This window comes from Bos grunniens, chromosome 7 (assembly GCF_055505025.1).
Source record: "Bos grunniens cultivar Pamir isolate PY7600 chromosome 7, Bosgru_T2T1.0, whole genome shotgun sequence".
NCBI classification, from domain to species: Eukaryota; Metazoa; Chordata; class Mammalia; order Artiodactyla; family Bovidae; genus Bos; species Bos grunniens.
Genome location: NC_141171.1, coordinates 95687297 through 95707719, shown reverse-complemented (window position 1 = coordinate 95707719; position 20423 = coordinate 95687297). Strand labels below are relative to the sequence as shown.

At 41.0% G+C, this 20423-nt stretch overlaps 1 protein-coding gene across 2 annotated transcripts in view; it reads right to left on the bottom strand.

Annotated features, from left to right (window-relative positions):
* CAST (calpastatin) overlaps positions 1-20423 on the bottom strand; it is a 770242-nt gene that overhangs the window by 463818 nt on the left and 286001 nt on the right. Inside the window, exons 1-2 of one of the 2 annotated variants that reach the window (XM_086413228.1) lie at positions 19756-19866; positions 16602-16778 (exon numbers count right to left, since the gene is read on the bottom strand). The gene's annotated coding sequence lies outside the window, so the exon portion shown is untranslated. Of the gene's footprint in view, positions 1-16601; positions 16779-19755; positions 19867-20423 lie in introns of those variants that run through there. The other variant, XM_086413227.1, reaches the window with a different exon arrangement.

Genomic DNA, 20423 nt, shown 5'->3' with positions numbered 1-20423 from the left:
AAACTAAAAATAGAGTTATCATATGATCCAGCAATCCCACTCCTGGGCGTATACCTAGAAAAAAAATGAAAACTCTGATTTGAAAAAATACATGCACCCTAACATTCATAGCAGCACTATTTATAAGAGCCAAGACAGGAAAGGTACCTAACTGTCCATCGACAGATGAATGGATAAAGAAGATGTGGTGTGCACACACACATATATATATGTGAAAGGCACTCAGTCGTGTCTGACTCCTTGTGACCCCATGGACTGCAGCCTGCCAGGCTCCTCTGTCCATGGAATTCTCCAGGCCAGAATACTGGAGTGGGTAGCTGTTGCCTTCTCCAGGGGAACTTCCTGACCCAGGAATCGAACCAGTGTCTCCTGCATTGCAGGCAGATTCTTTACCAGCTGAGCTACCCAGGAAGCACACACACATGCACGCACATACGCGCACACACACACACACACTCACACGCACAATGGAATAATGTGTCTGCTGCTGCTACTCAGTCACTAAGTTGTGTCAACTCTTTGCAACCCCTTCCTGCCAGGCTCCCCTGCTCATGGGATTTCCCAGGATTTCCTTAATACAAGAGTGGGTTGCATTTCCTCCTCCAGGGGATCTTCCTGACCAGGGATTGAACTCAAGTCTTCTGCTTTGAAAGGTAGATTCTTTACTAACAAGTTACCTGGGAAGTCCACAATGGAATATTACTCAGCCATAAAAAGAATGCACTAGCGCTATTTTGCAGCAACATGGATGGACCTAGAGATTATCATACTAAGTGAAGTAACTGGAACAAAGATAAATAGCATATGGTATCACCCATAAGTGGAATCTTAAAAAATGATACAAATGGGAGGAGGAGCTAAGATGGCAGAGGAGTAGGATGGGGAGAACACTTTCTCCCCCACAAATTCATCAAAAGAACATTTAAATGCCGAGCAAATTCCACAAAACAACTTCTGAATACCGGCAGAGAACATCAGGCACCCAGAAAAGCAGGCACCCAGAAAAGTCTTCGAAAGGAGGTAGGAAAAAATATAAAAGACAAAAAAAGAGACAAAAGAGGGAGGGACGGAGTTCCGTCCTGGGAAAGGAGTCTTAAAAAGAGAGAAGTTTCCAAACACCAGGAAACCTTCTCACTGCTGAATCTGTGCCAAGCCTTGGAAGCACAGAGGGCAACATAACAGGGAGGAAAAATAAATAAACAATTAAAACCCACAGATTGTAAGCCCTATGGTAACTCCCCCAGCGGAGAAGTGGTGCAGATGCCAGCACATGCCACTAGCAAGTGGGGGTTGGGTAGGGAGGCGAGGCACAGGCTGCATCGCTTAGAGTAAAGATCTGGCCTGAATACCCTGAGCGCTTTCTGAGCGAAATAATTTGGGCTAGCAAACCAGACTGTGGGATATCTACCACGTGAAAAGCCAGCCCTAACCTAAGACTCCGCCAGGCCCGCACACGGAACAAAGCACTGAACAGAGATAGCCGGCTGCAGACCATCCCCCTCTGGTGACAGGCAGCCAGAGCCGGAAGGGGGCAATTGCAGCCCCAGAGAGACATTATCTATAAAACTGTAAGCAGGCTTCTTTGCTAACTAAAACTTCTTGGGTGTCTGGACGGTCAACATCTGCCTGAGAAGGTGAGCCGGTTGTACACCTAGATAACTGAGCGGTGGGGAGGCGATAAGTCGCAGCAATCGTGCTCGCCAAACACCTCATCACCTGAGCTGCTCAGACCTGGGAAGGGCACAAAACGCAAGCTCAACCGAGTCTGCGCCTCTGAGGACTACCCAAGTGCCTGAACCTAAGCGGCTTGGACCTGGGAGGTGCAGGCAGCCCAGGGCCGGCCACGGATGGTTCCCGTAGGAGCAACCTAAAACCTGAGCAGTGTGGGCAGGGAGGCTACACGCGCTGTGAGCGGGGGCAGACCCAGTGTGGCTGAGGCACTGCGAGCACATGCCAGTGTTATTTGCTTGCAGCATCCCTCCCTCCCTCCCTCCCCACAGTGCGACTGAACAAGTGAGCCTAAAAAAAAAAAAAAAAAGTGTCCTCCACCGTCCCCTTTGTGTCAGGGTGGAAACCAGACACTGAAGAGACCAGCAAACAGAAGAAGCTATAACAGAGGGAACCGCCTTGGAAGCTACAGGCAATAGATTAAAACCCTGTGGTTAGTACCAACTACATCAGAAGGGGCCTATAGATCTTGAGAAATATAAGTCGGACCAAGGAACTAGCCGAAAATGAACTGAACCCACAATACTCACAACAAAACCAGAGAAAGTCCTAGATATATTTTTACTATTTTTACGATCATTCTTTTTCTGTTTTTTTTTTTAATTTTTTAAAAAAATTTTAAGTCCTGTATTATTCCTTTAATTTTCACTTTTATAACCTATTACTTTGCGAAAAAAAAAGACCCTTTTTTTTTAAGCAAACTTCACATATATATTTTTTATAATTTTTTTGACCTTGTTTTTTTTTGTTTGTTTGTTTTTGTTTTTCCTCTTTTCTTTAACATTATATTTTTGAAATTCCAAACTCTACTCTAGATTTTTAACCTATAGTTTGTTTGTTTTTTTTTACAATTTCTGTGACTTGTTTTTTTTTTTTTTTTTCTTTTTCTCTGTTTCTTTCTCTTCTTCTTTTATATAACATTGTATTTCTGAAATTCCAAACTCTACTCTAGATTTTCAATTTATGCTTTTTGGTATTTGTTATCAATTTTGTACCTGTATTTTCTTTATAATTTTTGCGACTTTGTTTTTGTTTGTTTGTTTGTTTTTTCTCTCTTTCTTTTTCTTCTTCTTTTTTTTAACATTGTATTTTTGAAATTCCAAACTCTACTCTAGATTTTTAACTTTTGCTTTTTGGTATTAGTTATCAATTTTGTACCTATATTTTCTTTATAATTTTCACGACCTTGTTTGTTTTAGTTTGTTCATTTTTTCTCTCTTTCTTTCCCTTCTTTTCTTTAATATCATATTTTTGAAATTCCAAACTCTACTCTACATTTTTAATTTTTGCTTTTATGTATTTGTTACCAATTTTGTACCTTTAAGAACCCAATCTTCAGTACCCATTTTTCACTAGGGAGTGAGATTACTAGCTTGACTGCTCTCTCTCCCTTTGAACTCTCATTTTTCTCCACCAGGTTGCCTGTGTCTCCTCCCTAACCCCTCTCCACTCTACCCAACTCTGTGAATTTCTGTGTGTTCCAGACAGTGGAGAACACTTAGGGAACTGATTACTGGCTGGATCTGTCTCCCTCTTTTTCATTCCCCCCTTTTATCCTCCTGGCCACCTCTGTCTCCTTCCTCCTTCTTCTCTTCTCTGTATAACTCCATGAACATCTCTGAGCGGTCCAGTTGTGGAGTGCACATAAGGAAGTGATTACTGGCTAGCCCACTCTCTCCTCTATTGATTCCACCTCATCTCATTCGGGTCACCTCTAACTCCCTCCTCCCTCTTCTCTTCATGTAATGCTGGGAACCTCTCTGGGTGACTCTCACGGTAGAGAAACTTTTCATCTTTAATGTAGATGTTTTATCAATGGTGCTGTATAGAAGGAGAAGTTTTGAAACTACTGTTAAAAATAAGACCAATAACTGGAAGCAGGAAGCTTAAGTCCACACCCTGACTCCAGGGAACTCCTCACTCCAAGGAACATTAATTGACAGGAGCTCATCAAACGCCTCCATACCTACACTGAAACCAAGCACCACACAAGGGCCAACAAGTTCCAGGGCAAGACATACCAAGAAAATTCTCCAGCAACAAAGGAACACAGCCATGAGCTCCAAGATACAGGCTACCCAAAGTCACCCCAAAACCATAGACATCTCATAACTCATTACTGGACACTTCATTGCACTCCAGAGAAAAGAAATACAGCTCCACCCACCAGAACACTGTCACAAGCTTCCCCAACCAAGAAACCTTGACAAGCCACCTGTACAAACCCACACACAGCAAGGAAATGCCACAATAAAAAGAATTCCACAAACTGCCAGAATACAGAGAGGACACCCCAAACTCAGCAATTTAAACAAGATGAAGAGACAGAGGAATACCCAGCAGATAAAGGAACAGGATAAATGCCCACCAAACCAAACAAAAGAGGAAGAGATAGGGAATCTACCTGATAAAGAATTCCAAATAATGATAGTGAAATTGATCCAAAATTTTGAAATCAGAATGGAATCACAGATAAATAGCCTGGAGACAAGGATGAGAATATGCAAGAAAGGTTTAACAAGGACCTAGAAGAAATAAAAAAGAGTCAATATATAATGAATAATGCAATAAATGAAATTAAAAACACTCTAGAGGCAACAAATAGTAGAATAACAGAGGCAGAAGAAAGGATTAGTGAATTAGAAGATAGAATGGTAGAAATAAATGAATCAGAGAGGATAAAAGAAAAACGAATTAAAAGAAATGAGGACAATCTCAGAGACCTCCAGGACAATATTAAACGCTACAACATTCGAATCATAGGGGTCCCAGAAGAAGAAGACAAAAAGAAAGACCATGAGAAAATACTTGAGGAGATAATAGTTGAAAAATTCCCTAAAATGGGGAAGGAAATAATCACCCAAGTCCAAGAAACCCAGAGAGTTCCAAACAGGATAAACCCAAGGCGAAACACCCCAAGACACATATTAATCAAATTAACAAAGATCAAACACAAAGAACAAATATTAAAAGCAGCAAGGGAAAAACAACAAATAACACACAAGGGAATTCCCATTAGGATAACAGCTGATCTTTCAATAGAAACTCTTCAAGCCAGGAGGGAATGGCAAGACATACTTAAAATGATGAAAGAAAATAATCTACAGCCCAGATTATTGTACCCAGCAAGGATCTCATTCAAGTATGAAGGAGAAATCAAAAGCTTTTCAGACAAGCAAAAGCTGAGAGAATTCAGCACCACCAAACCAGCTCTCCAACAAATACTAAAGGATATTCTCTAGACAGGAAACACAAAGATGGTGTATAAATTCGAACCCAAAACAATAAAGTAAATGGCAACAGGATCATACTTATCAGTAATTACCTTAAACGTAAATGGGTTGAATGCCCCAACCAAAAGACAAAGACTGGCTGAATGGATACAAAAACAAGACCCCTACATATGTTGTCTACAAGACACCCACCTCAAAACAGGGGACACATACAGACTGAAAGTGAAGGGCTAGAAAAAGATTTTCCATGCAAATAGGGACCAAAAGAAAGCAGGAGGAGCAATACTCATATCAGATAAAAGACTTTAAAACAAAGGCTGTGAAAAGAGACAAAGATGGTCACTACATAATGATCAAAGGATCAATCCAAGAAGAAGATATAACAATTATAAATATATATGCACCCAACACGGGAGCACCACAATATGTAAGACAAATGCTAACAAGTATGAAAGGAGAAATTAACAATAACACAATAATAGTGGGAGACTTTAATACCCCACTCACACCTATGGATAGATCAACTAAACAGAAAATTAACAAGGAAACACAAACTTTAAAGGATACAATAGACCAGTTAGACCTAATTGATATCTACAGGATATTTCATCCCAAAACAATGAATTTCACCTTTTTCTCAAGTGCACATGGAACCTTCTCCAGAATAGATCACATCCTGGGCCATAAATCTAGCCTTGGTAAATTCAAAAAAATAGAAATCATTCCAAGCATCTTTTCTGACCACAATGCAGTAAGATTAGATCTCAATTACAGGAGAAAAACTATTAGAAATTCCAACATATGGAGGCTGAACAACACGCTGCTGAATAACCAACAAATCATAGAAGAAATCAAAAAAGAAATCAAAATTTGCATAGAAATGAATGAAAATGAAAACACAACAACCCAAAACCTATGGGACACTGTAAAAGCAGTCCTAAGGGGAAAGTTCATAGCAATACAGGTATACCTCAAGAAACAAGAAAAAAGTCAAATAAATAACCTAACTCTACACCTAAAGCAACTAGAAAAGGAAGAAATGAAGAACCCCAGGGTTAGTAGAAGGAAAGAAATCTTAAAAATTAGGGCAGAAATAAATGCAAAAGAAACAAAAGAGACCATAGCAAAAATCAACAAAGCCAAAAGCTGGTTCTTTGAAAGGATAAATAAAACTGACAAACCATTAGCCAGACTCATCAAGAAACAAAGGGAGAAAAATCAAATCAATAAAATTAGAAATGAAAATGGAGAGATCACAACAGACAACACAGAAATACAAAGGATCATAAGAGACTACTATCAACAATTATATGCCAATAAAATGGACAACGTGGAAGAAATGGACAAATTCTTAGAAAAGTACAACTTTCCAAAACTGGACCAGGAAGAAATAGAAAATCTTAACAGACCCATCACAAGCACGGAAATTGAAACAGTAATCAAAAATCTTCCAGCAAACAAAAGCCCAGGTCCAGACGGCTTCACAGCTGAATTCTACCAAAAATTTAGAGAAGAGCTAACACCTATCCTGCTCAAACTCTTCCAGAAAATTGCAGAGGAAGGTAAACTTCCAAACTCATTCTATGAGGCCACCATCACCCTAATACCAAAACCTGACAAAGATGCCACAAAAAAAGAAAACTACAGGCCAATATCACTGATGAACATAGATGCAAAAATCCTTAACAAAATTCTAGCAATCAGAATCCAACACACATTAAAAAGATCATACACCATGACCAAGTGGGCTTTATCCCAAGGATGCAAGGATTCTTCAGTATCCGCAAATCAATCAATGTAATACACCACATAACAAATTGAAAAACAAAAACCATATGATTATCTCAATAGATGCAGAGAAAGCCTTTGACAAAATTCAACATCCATTTATGATAAAAACTCTCCAGAAAGCAGGAATAGAAGGAACATACCTCAACATAATAAAAGCTATATATGACAAACCCACAGCAAACATTATCCTCAATGGTGAAAAATTGAAAGCATTTCCTGTAAAGTCAGGAACAAGACAAGGGTGCCCACTTTCACCATTACTATTCAACATAGTTTTGGAAGTTCTGGCCACAGCAATCAGAGCAGAAAAAGAAATAAAAGGAATCCAAATTGGAAAAGAAGAAGTAAAACTCTCACTGTTTGCAGATGACATGATCCTCTACATAGAAAACCCTAAAGACTCCACCAGAAAATTACTAGAACTAATCAATGAATATAGTAAAGTTGCAGGATATAAAATCAACACACAGAAATCCCTTGCATTCCTATACACTAATAATGAGAAAACAGAAAGAGAAATAAAGGAAACAATTCCATTCACCATTGCAACAGAAGGAATAAAATACTTAGGAATATATCTACCTAAAGAAACTAAAGACCTATATATAGAAAACTATAAAACACTGGTGAAAGAAATCAAAGAGGACACTAATAGATGGAGAAATATACATTGTTCATGGATTGGAAGAATCAATATAGTGAAAATGAGTATACTACCCAAAGCAACTTATAGATTCAATGCAATCCCTATCAAGCTACCAACGGTATTCTTCACAGAGCTAGAACAAATAATTTCACAATTTGTATGGAAATACAAAAAACCTCGATTAGCCAAAGCAATCTTGAGAAAGAAGAATGGAACTGGAGGAATAAACATACCTGACTTCAGGCTCTACTACAAAGCCACAGTCATCAAGACAGTATGGTACTGGCACAAAGACAGAAATATAGATCAATGGAACAAAATAGAAAGCCCAGAGATAAATCCACACACATATGGACACCTTATCTTTGACAAAGGAGGCAAGAATATACAATGGATTAAAGACAATCTCTTTAACAAGTGGTGCTGGGAAAACTGGTCAACCACTTGTAAAAGAATGAAACTAGAACACTTTCTAACACAATACACAAAAATAAACTCAAAATGGATTAAAGATCTAAACATAAGACCAGAAACTATAAAATTCCTAGAGGAGAACATAGGCAAAACACTCTCTGACATACATCACAGCAGGATCCTCTATGACCCACCTCCCAGAATATTGGAAATAAAAGCAAAAACAAACAAATGGGACCCAATTAAACTTAAAAGCTTCTGCACAATAAAGGAAACTATTAGCAAGGTGAAAAGGTAGCCTTCAGAATGGGAGAAAATAATAGCAAATGGAGCAACTGACAAACAACTAATCTCAAAAATATACAAGCAACTCGTACAGCTCAACTCCAGAAAAATAAATGACCCAATCAAAAAAATGGGCCAAAGAACTAAATAGACGTTTCTCCAAAGACATACAGATGGCTAACAAACACACGATAAGATGCTCAACATCACTCATTATCAGAGAAATGCAAATCAAAACCACTATGAGGTACCATTTCACACCAGTCAGAAGGGCTGCGATCAAAAGTCTACAAGCAATAAATGCTGGAGAGGGTGTGGAGAAAAGGGAACCCTCTTACACTGTTGGTGGGAATGCAAACTAGTACAGCCACTATAGAGAACAGTGTGGAGATTCCTTAAGAAACTGGAAATAGAACTGCCTTATGATCCAGCAATCCCACTGCTGGGCATACACACTGAGGAAACCAGAAGGGAAAGAGACACGTGTACCCCAATGTTCATCGCAGCACTGTTTATAATAGCCAGGACATGGAAGCAACCTAGATGTCCATCAGCAGATGAATGGATAAGAAAGCTGTGGTACATATACACAATGGAGTATTACTCAGCCATTAAAAAGAATACATTTGAATCAGTTCTAATGAGGTGGATGAAACTGGAGCCCATTATACAGAGTGAAGTAAGCCAGAAGGAAAAACACCAATACAGTATACTAACGCATATATATGGAATTTAGAAAGATGGTAACAATAACCCTGTGTACGAGACAGCAAAAGAGACACTGATGTATAGAACAGTCTTATGGACTCTGTGGGAGAGGGAGAGGGTGGGAAGATTTGGGAGAATGGCATTGAAACATGTATAATATCATGTATGAAACAAGTCGCCAGTCCAGGTTCGATTCACGATACTGGATGCTTGGGGCTGGTGCACTGGGACGACCCAGAGGGATGGTATGGGGAGGGAGGAGGGAGGAGGGTTCAGGATGGGGAACACATGTATACCTGTGGTGGATTCATTTCAATATTTGGCAAAACTAATACAATATTTTAAAGTTTAAAAATTAAAATTAAAAAAAAATGATACAGATGAACTTATTTGCAAAGCAGAAATAGACTTACAGACATAGAAAACAAACTTATAGTTACCAAAGGGGAAAGGCCAAGAGGGATAAATTAGGAGTTTAACATTATCAGATACACACTACTATACATAAAACATATAATCAGTAAGGATCTACTGTATAGCACAAGGAACTATATTTAATATCTAATAATAACCTGTAATGAAAATAATCTGAAAAAGTAAATATACACACACACATACATAACTTAATTATTTTGCGGTACATTTGAAACACAGTGCTGTAAACCAACAGTACTTCGATTTAAAAAAAGAGTCATGATCATGAAACCCAATGCCAAGTCAAAAGTCCCAAATAAACCCAGAATCGATATACAGTCTCACTCATCCCATGGCCCTTTTTCTTGGCAAATTGGAATCAATAAAATAGTGCAGTCTAGGAAATCATCCAAGACATTTATTAAGCAAGCACAGATTAAAGACTTCTCAGTTTAAGAACCTCTTTTAGGGAAAGGAAAATTAATATAAATCAAGAGGTGACTGAAGCTTTCTGAAACCATGGCAGGGGCGGGGGTGGGGGCAATAATACTGGGAAGACTCACTGTTAGACACCATTTCCCACAGCACTAGCAGACTGATTAAAAGGAAGCCGTCTACATTCTAAACTGGAAATGAAAGCGGCGTGCAAAAGACAAATTACACCCTTGCACACGTAAGCACATCAAGCCCGTGAAAAGCAGCAGAACTGAAGGCAAACCCTCACCCCATTCATCTGTGTTGAAATGCTGACCTCTTGTGTCGAAGAGACGTTGCATCCTGTGATTCCACGCTTAACCACTTGAAGTGGTTTTTCAGAGGTTTGTGTTAAGAGAAAATGAAAGAACCAATACAAACAAATCTCAAATATAATCCAGCCTGAGAAACTGTGCTTGACACAGAAATTATGTCTGCTCTGCCTCTCAATTCAGCGTGCCTGCCACCCACTTTCCAGGTATTAGTCGTTTATTCCAGTCCCAAGAAATACACTCAACAAAAAGCAAATTAAGCCAGCATATCCCCACAAGCCCCAACAAAAATAAATGAGGACATAAAGCAAAAGGAGACTATGTTTCATTTCTCATTAGATCATGGTCCAATTGTCAGAATATTAATTCCATCTACCTGATTCTCATTCATTCTAATCTGAATTATCTTTATGACATATGAGCCACTGCTTGCTTTTGTAGTTAATAAGTGATTTCCTTCTCACGCCATTTGATTGATACTCGTGTTTGACCCTGGATGAGTAATGAGATTAATACTCAAAAAAGCTAACTATTAGCTAATCAGAAAAAAATTCGTATTGGGAGAAATTTTCAACTGTTCCATATTGCTCGTATATTCAACACATTTTAGCATTAACTATATACCAGGCTATACAAGAAGAGGAGCTTCCCAGGTGCCTCAAGGGGTAAAGAATCCACCTGCCAATGCAGGAGATGTGGGTTCGATCCCTGGGTTGGGAAAAGCCCCTGGCGGAGGAAATGGTGACTGAACAACACTAGTTCTATCAAGTTCATAAGGGTAAATATAAAGTGATAATCCATGTAGGAGCTTTAGTCCAAGTTCTTTAGCGATCAGTTCATTCAGCACATATGTATTGAACCTGGGTTCATCCAGGTGCTGGGATGGCTGATCAAACCTAAAGCATCATCAACCACTAAGAAAAGTAATGTCAGTTGAACTGTGCTGCAATGCCTGAAACAATCTAGTGATGCTGACATTTATCCCATGTATTCTCAGGGATCTCACAATTTTTTTCTGCTTTCAACTGCAATACTTTTCAAGTTATGGTCATACTTGTGTATCACAGTAGCAAAATGAAATCTGGTTTTATTCATATAGCCTCTTCACATAGGCTCTATGAAGCCATGGTTGTTTAAAAGGAAATACGGGAAAGGGGGGAGCTGTTCTGTATTAACATCACTATTTTGAAACTAAAGAATATTTTAACTTCCTCTAATCAAAAAATGTAGAAAGGACCTGATTCAGAATTCAGAACTTTAACTGAAAAGCTTAGTTTTTTTTTTTAAATGAATAAACTGTCCTTACTTTCACATTTTTCAATGGATCAAGAATTCATTTTGGCCAGATGTCAGTTCTGTGAGGACCATTTAGAGAACTGCAATGTAGAACTGAGGTCTTCAATTTTTTTTGTTTATGTATCCCCCTAAAGGAATTTTTAAATTTCTACGTATGCCTTATTTTTGAGAGTAACATTTTCACCATCATTTAAATGGCTGTGTTATAAATGTTACTATTTTAAAAGTATCTTAACGTCATAGCTTTTTAGAAGTACAGAATTGCTATCACTCTTCTCGTAACAAAATATTTGCTTCAATACCAACTGTAGGACCCAATGTCCTGTTCCCACGCTTTTCTTCATACACAATCACTTCTGGTTAGGTGCTCAGTCACAAGACCATCATTTTAAAAACATTTTAAGCCACAATGAAATCCACTCAGGCAGTACCAAAACACGTGCAAATAACTTGAACAATTAAGACCGGATTTGCAGTATGACCGACAATGCCTGTGAAATACATGTCAGTTTCAGAAATGCAAAAATGAGGGAAATGCGCACCTTAGGATTGAGAAACACGGCAGCCTGACCTCAGTGCAAGGGAGCCATGTGGGCAGCCAGGAGGGAAGAGCTGTTCTAGCTTGAGACAGAGAATTAAATTCAAACTCATTTATGAGATAGGCTGCCTCTCCACTTTGGAACTAGGATCCATGCCCACATAACCTCCAACAGGGGCCTGGGCTGAAGGCAGGTGGACACCGCATCTCCTCTCCTCTGGACAGGGGTTCATCCCAGTGCGATCGCCAGACCTGCAGCCTCGGGCTCTGGTGAGCGTCTCACATCCCAGCACAGACCTGCTGAATCAGAAGATGTTGGGGTGGGCCCCGCATGCTGTTGGTTCAACAAGCCCTCCAGGTGATTTCCATGCAAGTGAAAGTTTGAGAACCACTGCCTCAGGGGAACTCCAAAGATAAAAAGGCAAAGGAAGTTATCCTGCTTATTTCCTTTCTGTTATCCCATGGGTTTGTGGTTTTATGTACATGTCTAGTCTCTTCTCAGATGTCCCCAGAGGAGTGAAGGAGCAAGGCTCTGTTCCTACTTGAGCCAAGATGTCCAGGGGGACACATCCCGAGGCCACCCTGGTGGCAACGGCGGCAGCAGTGAGAATCCCCAAGAGGAAGGAGACTTCTGGAGAATAAGAGCCATAGGTTCAACGTGATCTCACTTGGAGAGCTGTACACCACCAATGCTGGGAAAGATTGAAGGCAGGAGGAGAAGGAGATGACAGAGGATGAGATGGTTGGATGGCATCACCGGCTCAATGGACATGAATTTGAGTGAACTCCAGGAGTTGGTGATGGACAGGGAGGACTGGTGTGCTGTGGTCCATGGGGTCATGAAGAGTCAGACACGACTGAGCAACTAAACTGAACTGAACTGAAACTCCAGTTGTTAAACATTGAGGTTTTAATAGGGTTTAGTTCATTTTACCGAGGTATTATTTTCTAAGCTGAAGGTGACTTGGGGCTAGGGGAAGGTACTGTTGTTGTTCCGCCATTGCTCAGTCATGTCTGACTTTGTGACCCCATGGACTGCAGCACGCCAGGCTTCCCTGTCCTTCCCTATCTCCCAGAGTTTGCTCAAACGCATGTCCGTTGAGTCAGTGATGTCATCCAACCATCTCATCCTCTGAAGCCCCCTTCTCCTCCTGCCTTCAATCTTTCCCAGCATCAGGGTCTTTTCCAATGAGTTGGCTATTCCCACCAGGTGGCCAAAGTATTGGAGCTTCAGCATCAGCACCACTCAAGCACAGTGTGAGAATGTTTTCCTACACTCTTTTCTTCATTACATCTAAGGAAAGTCTCCATTTAGTGTCTTTAACTCTCTACAAAACAGAGACCAAAAGATAGAAATCCTTAGGCTCAAGTGCCTTGGTAGGCTCCTGTTTCTAGCTGGAACTCAATAATATTTTCTTGTTTTCACCATTATTTCTTTTCACAGTTACCTTCTATTGTGGTAGGGAATTCTGATTTTTCATCTGAGGTCATTATCTAAAAGTTCCACTTAAGGAAAGTTTATTTAAGTGAGAGATGCATCATTTTAAAGAACAACATGAGAAAGTCATAGTAGAGGTAGTCTGAGGATATGGTATGTAAATGGAACCACTATATTAAGGAAGACTGTGGGTTGTTATTCTGGCGCTTACACTAATGAGAACTCAAATTCAGCTCCTCTCCTCAAAGTGAAAGTTGTTATCCCTAATTCAACCTTCAGGCTGGCTTTCAGAAAAGCCACGTTGAGCTTAATCAACTGTTACAACAGTTGATTTAAACAAACAAACAAAACAAAACAGTCAGACAGAAAGTCATTCTACAAAAGGAGATTGTAACCAAAATTTTTAGGATAACATTTTTATGATAAAAATGTGAATTATGGTAATGTATCCATTCCAATGACAAGGGGATGAGTAAGATACAAACTCTTCATTACTGGTGACAATTAAAATGCAAATAATTCGCACTGAGAATCATGATTATTTACATGCTATGACAAAGTATTCTTTTGTATGTAATAGTTTAGGCAGTAGGGTTTAACAAAATACAGTTTTATTAATCCTAGGGCCAGAATTTCTCTATTACACTGTTTTAATTTTTTCCACGTAAATACATCTCAAGTACACTCACTAATGCTCCCCTCAGCATATGTGGTGATGGTAACACTTAGATATAAATTACTGACTACTCAGTTAATTTCCATTATTCTGCATAAGGCTCAGCATATAGAGTTACAGCTGTAATATAAGTTAGTCTCTAATCAGAAAATCATCATAGCATTTTCTTTGTAGAGCTTGGAACCAAATCTGATATGATTACTGGTTGGGAGGATATGAAAGCTTCCTGTAAAATAAAGTAAGTGATAAGAAAAGAGGACAGTCACATCCTCCTTGGAAGGGAGAATGCTTCCATGAAGGCAGAGCTTATGCAACCAGAACTCTCTTGGCAACCAAAGATGCTTTGACTGGATTCTACTCTTTGGCCATTTCTCCTTCTGGGATCCAATAGCCACCTGAGTAAATAAACACACCGTGAGTGTTACTGGATTTCAGAGTCTATTTGGAGCCAACAGGCTGATTCAATCCTTACTGACAATCCACATTCAAGAGATTCAAAGCCAGGATCATTGAGTTACTAAACCATTAAAAATTAACAGAAATAAAAATTGAAGCAGACTGGTATAACTTGGAACAAAGATGAAAAACATGGTAACCACCAGGGGGAGGTGAGGGCAAAAGGAACCAGTGGTTTTCGGTATCAAGTTCCTTCCACAAAGAGACCTGGTTGAAAGGGAACTGTTAGCCAGAGGACCTTCGAGATAAAAGTGGGCTCCTGCAGAATATGTTCCAGTTCCAGGGAGACAGCAGCACAAATTAAATAATATTGTGTCCTTGTTTAATTGTTGTCATTATGTATTGCAAAAAATAACCTTGGGGCAAACAGTAAAGATAATACTTGGCTGAATCTCCTTCTTTCTCTTCATACTGACTGCTCACAAAGTCTCGCCCTGTCATCTTTTCCGTTCCACAGCCTGTTGTCATAACGTGTTTCTGTAATGCTTTTCTGGTTGAAAGGCCATGAGTTCAAGCCAGACTTCAAGTGTCTGGGGGGATGAAGTTGAGGATCCCACCACACAGAGCTCAAGGCATCTGTCCCTTCCCACCTGCAGCCTCTCCCCCCAGTCTCCATCAGGAACCTGGGGGGGGGGCGCTTCCCCAAGGTCACCTGCTCCCTGCACCCACAAATCAATCACAGAAGAGTCTCATCCTGGGCAAGTCCCACCTCCTGTCTCCTCCTAAGAAAAGGACCATGGTGATTTCCTGTGCATTGCACCAGTGTAATTATATTATTTGTCTACATGTCTGTGAATTCAGGGTCTATGTTAAGTGTCCTTGTCACTTTAAACTCTGGGGATTTGCCCAGATATGGCTGTGTTTCTTGATGAAGCAAATATACCTCTTTGCTTTTAGGGGTTTTCCCCAGCTTATTGTGTGGTTTTAGCTTCATCACTTAACTCATCCACTCTTTCATTTCCCATTTACAGTGTGCAATGTCATGACAAAGAATGAGTGACAGCAATAACTTGAGTTTAAAATGGGCCCTCCTTCTAGGAGATTTAAAATAATTCATGAGGACTACCTGGCATCCTTCCCAAAGCCCTAGTGAGGAAGGTTTTGTTATTCATACTGCTTTTACATTTTGGTTCCATTTTACTGATACAAATACCAAGCACCAAGTTGTTGGAAAGATTTTTCTTGGGATCATTAAGCTATTATCCTCACTTGGCACTATGTTATCAAAAGCCTCTTTTGGTGCTTTCCTGGTATATATTATTCAAGTTATACAGCTAAAAGTATTCTGCATAGGTATCTGACAATAGGCAGAAACTTTAAAAATCACCACTAAAGCCAGAAGCCTATCCCCTCATTCTTCAGGCAAGAATTAGGAAAGAAACTCTTTCTTTTTTGCCCAAGTAATAGTTTCTATTTCTGAGTAAAGTGCTTCGGAAACTCAGCAGAGAGAGTCCAGGCGGTCTCCACTGCCACACCACACACATAACCAGAGCCAGGCTAGCACACGCATCAAGACAGAAACACAGGTGGCCTTGCCAAGGTCCAAAGGTCTGCGCAAAAATACCAGAAGCCAAGTCTCCAGAGCACAAACAACCAGGCGGAAGGTCTCCCAGGAACAGGATGTTCTGCTGCAGTTCCCATTACCCTGGCCTCTGGGCAGGGCATCCGCTTCCTGCTCACCACACGCCCCCTCTGCCAGGAAAAGCAATGGGATCTCCCTCGGAAGAGCTACAAGACCATCCACCAAATCACGGTCCTGACATTGAAGATGCAGTCTCTTTAGACCAGAACTCATGGGATTGCCCTGGTGGTCTGGTGGTTAAGACTCTGCCCTTCTAACGCGGGGAGCATGGGTTTGATCTGTGATCAGGGATCTAGGATTCCACATGATGCACATGTGAAGTGGCTCCCCCCCCAACCAGAAATATAGACTGAATCACAGAGAAGTGTGTTTTTGTGCGAGAAGTGATACAAATAACTTTTCCTCCTCCAGACTTAGCATTCTATATTATCAGGTATCTAGATATACTGTTAGGTCTTACAAGCTACCTATACTGTGACCTCACTCCACCAAACTTAAAGTTCTATTAATAGGGTAAATCAGCATTACGAAGAAAAAAGAAAGGAAAGAGGAGAATAATAAGTAGCACAAAACATGACAAAGGTGGAGGTAATAGCCTATGGTGATTGTCAGAAATCAGAGAGCGATGAACAGCAAGCAAAGGGTCTTACCTTCACAGGATTTGGAGCCGAACTTTGAAATGCATTTGAAATATGAGAGCAGGATAAAATTCGGTTCTAGCATTTTGGTTTGTTTCTTTGTTTTGGTGTTTTCAGCCTGACACGTGGAGGATGACACTGAGAATTTCTTAACGACCATGGTCTAGCCAACAGTTGTGCCACGATTTTCTGGAAGGAAAATATAAGCACCATCAGTCAAGTCTATTCACTCTCTTCATTTCTCAGTCCAAGACCTTCTCCCCAGCTGTGCCTCCAGCAAGGAATTCTGAGTGGAGTAGGTCAAGGCCCCCAAAAGATTTTCAAAGGGTTCCTTAGCTACAGAATCTAAAGAGATAATTTTAAGTAAGAGTGCCTTGTATGTGTTCAAAATGTTTGGGATACTCTCTTAGGTACATCTCTCCGATACTGTCCACAGGACTTTGGCAGTTTACAGAGAGTAAAACGGATGAAGAGAGGGAGAATGATGGGCTTGATGTGAGAGATCATGTCCAAAGACGCCAAGACGGGTAACTGAGAAGAAGATTCCATCCACTCAGTCTGCCATACCGGTCTCCTGGCACAGCAGGCCAGCTTTGACCTTGGCAGCATTTTCCACCTAAAGAGGCAGATGCCAGAGGGAGCATGGGCATTACACAGTATAGCAGCAGCACCGTAAGCACAGCACACAGATGTGGCTCCCCACGACTCAGAAGACTCACCTGGTGCCCACATCCCCAGTGGATTCACAAGAACACACACCTCTCGTCTCCCAGCTACTGTGTTCTGGGCTTTGTGGCCTCTTCTTCCGAATCTGACTATGAACACCCATGGTGTCTTAATCATTTTTCCCTTTCTGGGGGAAACGTCAAAGAAATTCTCAGGAGTCCACTGCCATTGTAAGGTAATAAATATAATTTTACCTATCATCAGTCATCATTACACAGATACAGAGAAATCACAGTTGGCTCCGTCATTAAATAAAAGACTTCTTTTTTCTTCTTTTGATTGAAAACAGAGGGAAGATCAGGCTAAAGGTGGTTTACACCAGAGCTTACTGACAAATTAAAGTGTGTGTGTGTTGTTGTGTGATTAACTTCTGCTTTCATATTGTAATAGACTCTTGGAAACCTCAGAGTAAGTCTTAATTTGTTTTAGCTCAGTTTTATTTTCAGGGTCAGGGTTAAACTCCTCCATTTAAATTGAAACCTTGAATGTCTTCCAGATTCTTTTCAAATATTTTTCATTTAACTGTCTAGAAATCAAATGTAAATATATAACCTCTGCAAAACAGCTCTTAGCCTACTGCCTTGTGTATACTTAGTGTATAACACGTATTTATTGCTAAGTCTGTTCCCAGTTGTTTGGCCAAAATATAATTTCAGATGATTCACAGTTTTCTGGATGGGGTCTTCCACTCCTTGTTTAACAGGTCAGAGATCTAAGTTCGGAGACTTTAGTGGAACAACTTGAACTGGAGCTTGAGTTCTCTAACTCCAAATTGAGTGCCCCTGGAGGTACACTGTGTGCTTTATCCCCAAACCCTATTATGGAAGCACATAAAAATTCTGTGAATCAAAATGATGCAACTGGGGAACACACATTTTGGACAAACAGCAATAATAGTACAGGTCTTACTATGAAGTTCTTTCACAGGAGAAACTGCAGAATGGGTTTGTTATGTGGGTATCTGCTCTGTCTCTGAAAGCCACCTCTAGAGGGTAGCACACTCTTTGTAACAAACAAGAATCTCCTCGGTTTGGAAGAACAGCCTGGCGTGAAAACCGAGCGGGGTTTGAAATACTTATTAACAGCTTTAAATAAGTAGAACCCACAAATCTATCAAGCCTGGTATACTTTTTGTCTGTGTGGGGGAGAAAGGGGGCTGAAATGAGAATATAACTGTGAGTCTTTTCTCTTTCCTCCCTCCCCAAGCACAGAGCCTGTAATATTTAATAGCAGCTGAACTTGAAACTTCCCTTATAATACCAGCCTGATACTTAATTTTAAAAGCAGAAGCAAAGAATAGAGGGAAAATGAGATGTGTACAAGGAACTACCTCCGGTTGACTGTTGCTGGAACCCAAGTGGTAGGAGCCAAGGCCTGAGAATTAGGCAAGAGACGGCCACAGAGGGCCATGTGTGCCCGGAAGGGAAGCTGAACTTGCTCATGTAGATTCCAGGAAGCAGAGAGGGACAGGGTCAGACTTGGTTTCATGTGGATCACTGAGGTAGCTCTGAACTGAGCAAAATTGAGGGCAGCAAGTCTAGAAACCAGGAAGCCAGTTGAGGTGGCTGTGCCAATCCAGGAAGAGAAGGCACATTTGGAAACAGGAGCAATGGCAGATGGGAGGATGGATTTTAAGGAATCCAAGGGAGGGGAAACCAGCAGAATGTAATGATCAGTTGGATGAAGAGGGTGAGAAAGACAGAAGCATTAAGGCTATTATTTTATAATCTGGATCACCGGGTAAAGAGGTGGTGACATGACAGAGAGAGACTGAGTTTGGAGGGATGTGCTACTTGGTTTTTGAAAACTCCAATCTGAAAAGTCTGATGAATCCCCAGGGAAGGTACCTGACAGGTAATGGAATTGTTGAGTCTGAAGCTTGGGGAAGGAATCTGAGCAGGAGATCGAATTAGAGAGTCATTAGCATACAGGTGGTAGTTGAACTCCAGAGAGGAGATAAATTCACCCAAGAAGAGTAGCTATAATGAGAAGCAGTGAGCTGGAAACAGACACCTAGGGAACATAAGCATGTGAGTGGTGAGTGCAGAGAGAGGAGCCTGTGGTTAAGAAGAAACAGAAATGAATGAGACAAACTGGGAAAGATGCTGTTACCTTGGGGGAGCAGCAGTGCGCATAACCCACGTTGCCAAATGCCCCAGAAACGCATCGCAAAACAAAGACTGGAAAACGTCCGTTGGAGTTTGTCATTAGAAGAGCACTGGGGGCCTTAACAAGGGCTCAAGCCAGACTGCAGGGGGCGCAGAGCGAATGAATGGCACCTCGAGTGGTCACACTGAGTACGTGTTCCTCCTCTAAGAAGTTTGAATAAGGGGGAAGAGGATATGGGATATTTTCCAGGGCACATGAGGTCACAGATAGATTTCCTTTTTAATAAATGGCAGGGAAACGAATAAGCTTACCGTCTGAAGGGAACACATACCTGCAAGAGGCAAAGATGGAGTTTCAAGGAGAATGGCTTTGGAGCCTGATCCTGGCCAGAACGAAAGGGGGCACCACCTCTTAGGAAACTGGAGGAAGAGTCTGAGAGCTGTCAGTGCAGCTCCGCGTCCGGGTGTGGGGGAGGCGAGAGACTGAGGGAATTCATGCCCCGCTGCTTCTGCGGCAGGAAAATCCATTGAGATATCACATTCGATATTGCTCACTTTACTGTAGTAATCTCTAGTGAATGAACAAGTCAGCCTTTGTGTTGTGTTTCCTGGTCCCGCCTCGAAGAACTGGGATGACTTTTGTGCTTCTGGGGCCGCAAGCGAGTCTCTGGGATACCAGGGTGGAAACTCCCTCCCAGCCTTTCCTTTCAAATATTTATTTAACTCAGTTCAGTTAGTCGTGTCCGACTCTTTGCGACCCCATGGACTGCAGCACGCCAGGCCTCCCTGTCCATCACCAACTCCCAGAGTTTACTCAAACTCAAGTCCATTGAATTGGTGATGCCATCCAGCCATCTCATCCTCTGTTGTCCCCTTCTCCTCCTGCCTTCGATCCTTCCCAGCATCAGGGTCTTTCCCAATGAGTCAGTTCTTCACATTAAGTGGTCAAAGTATTGGAGTTTCAGCTTCAACATCAGTCCTTCCAGTGAATATTCAGGAC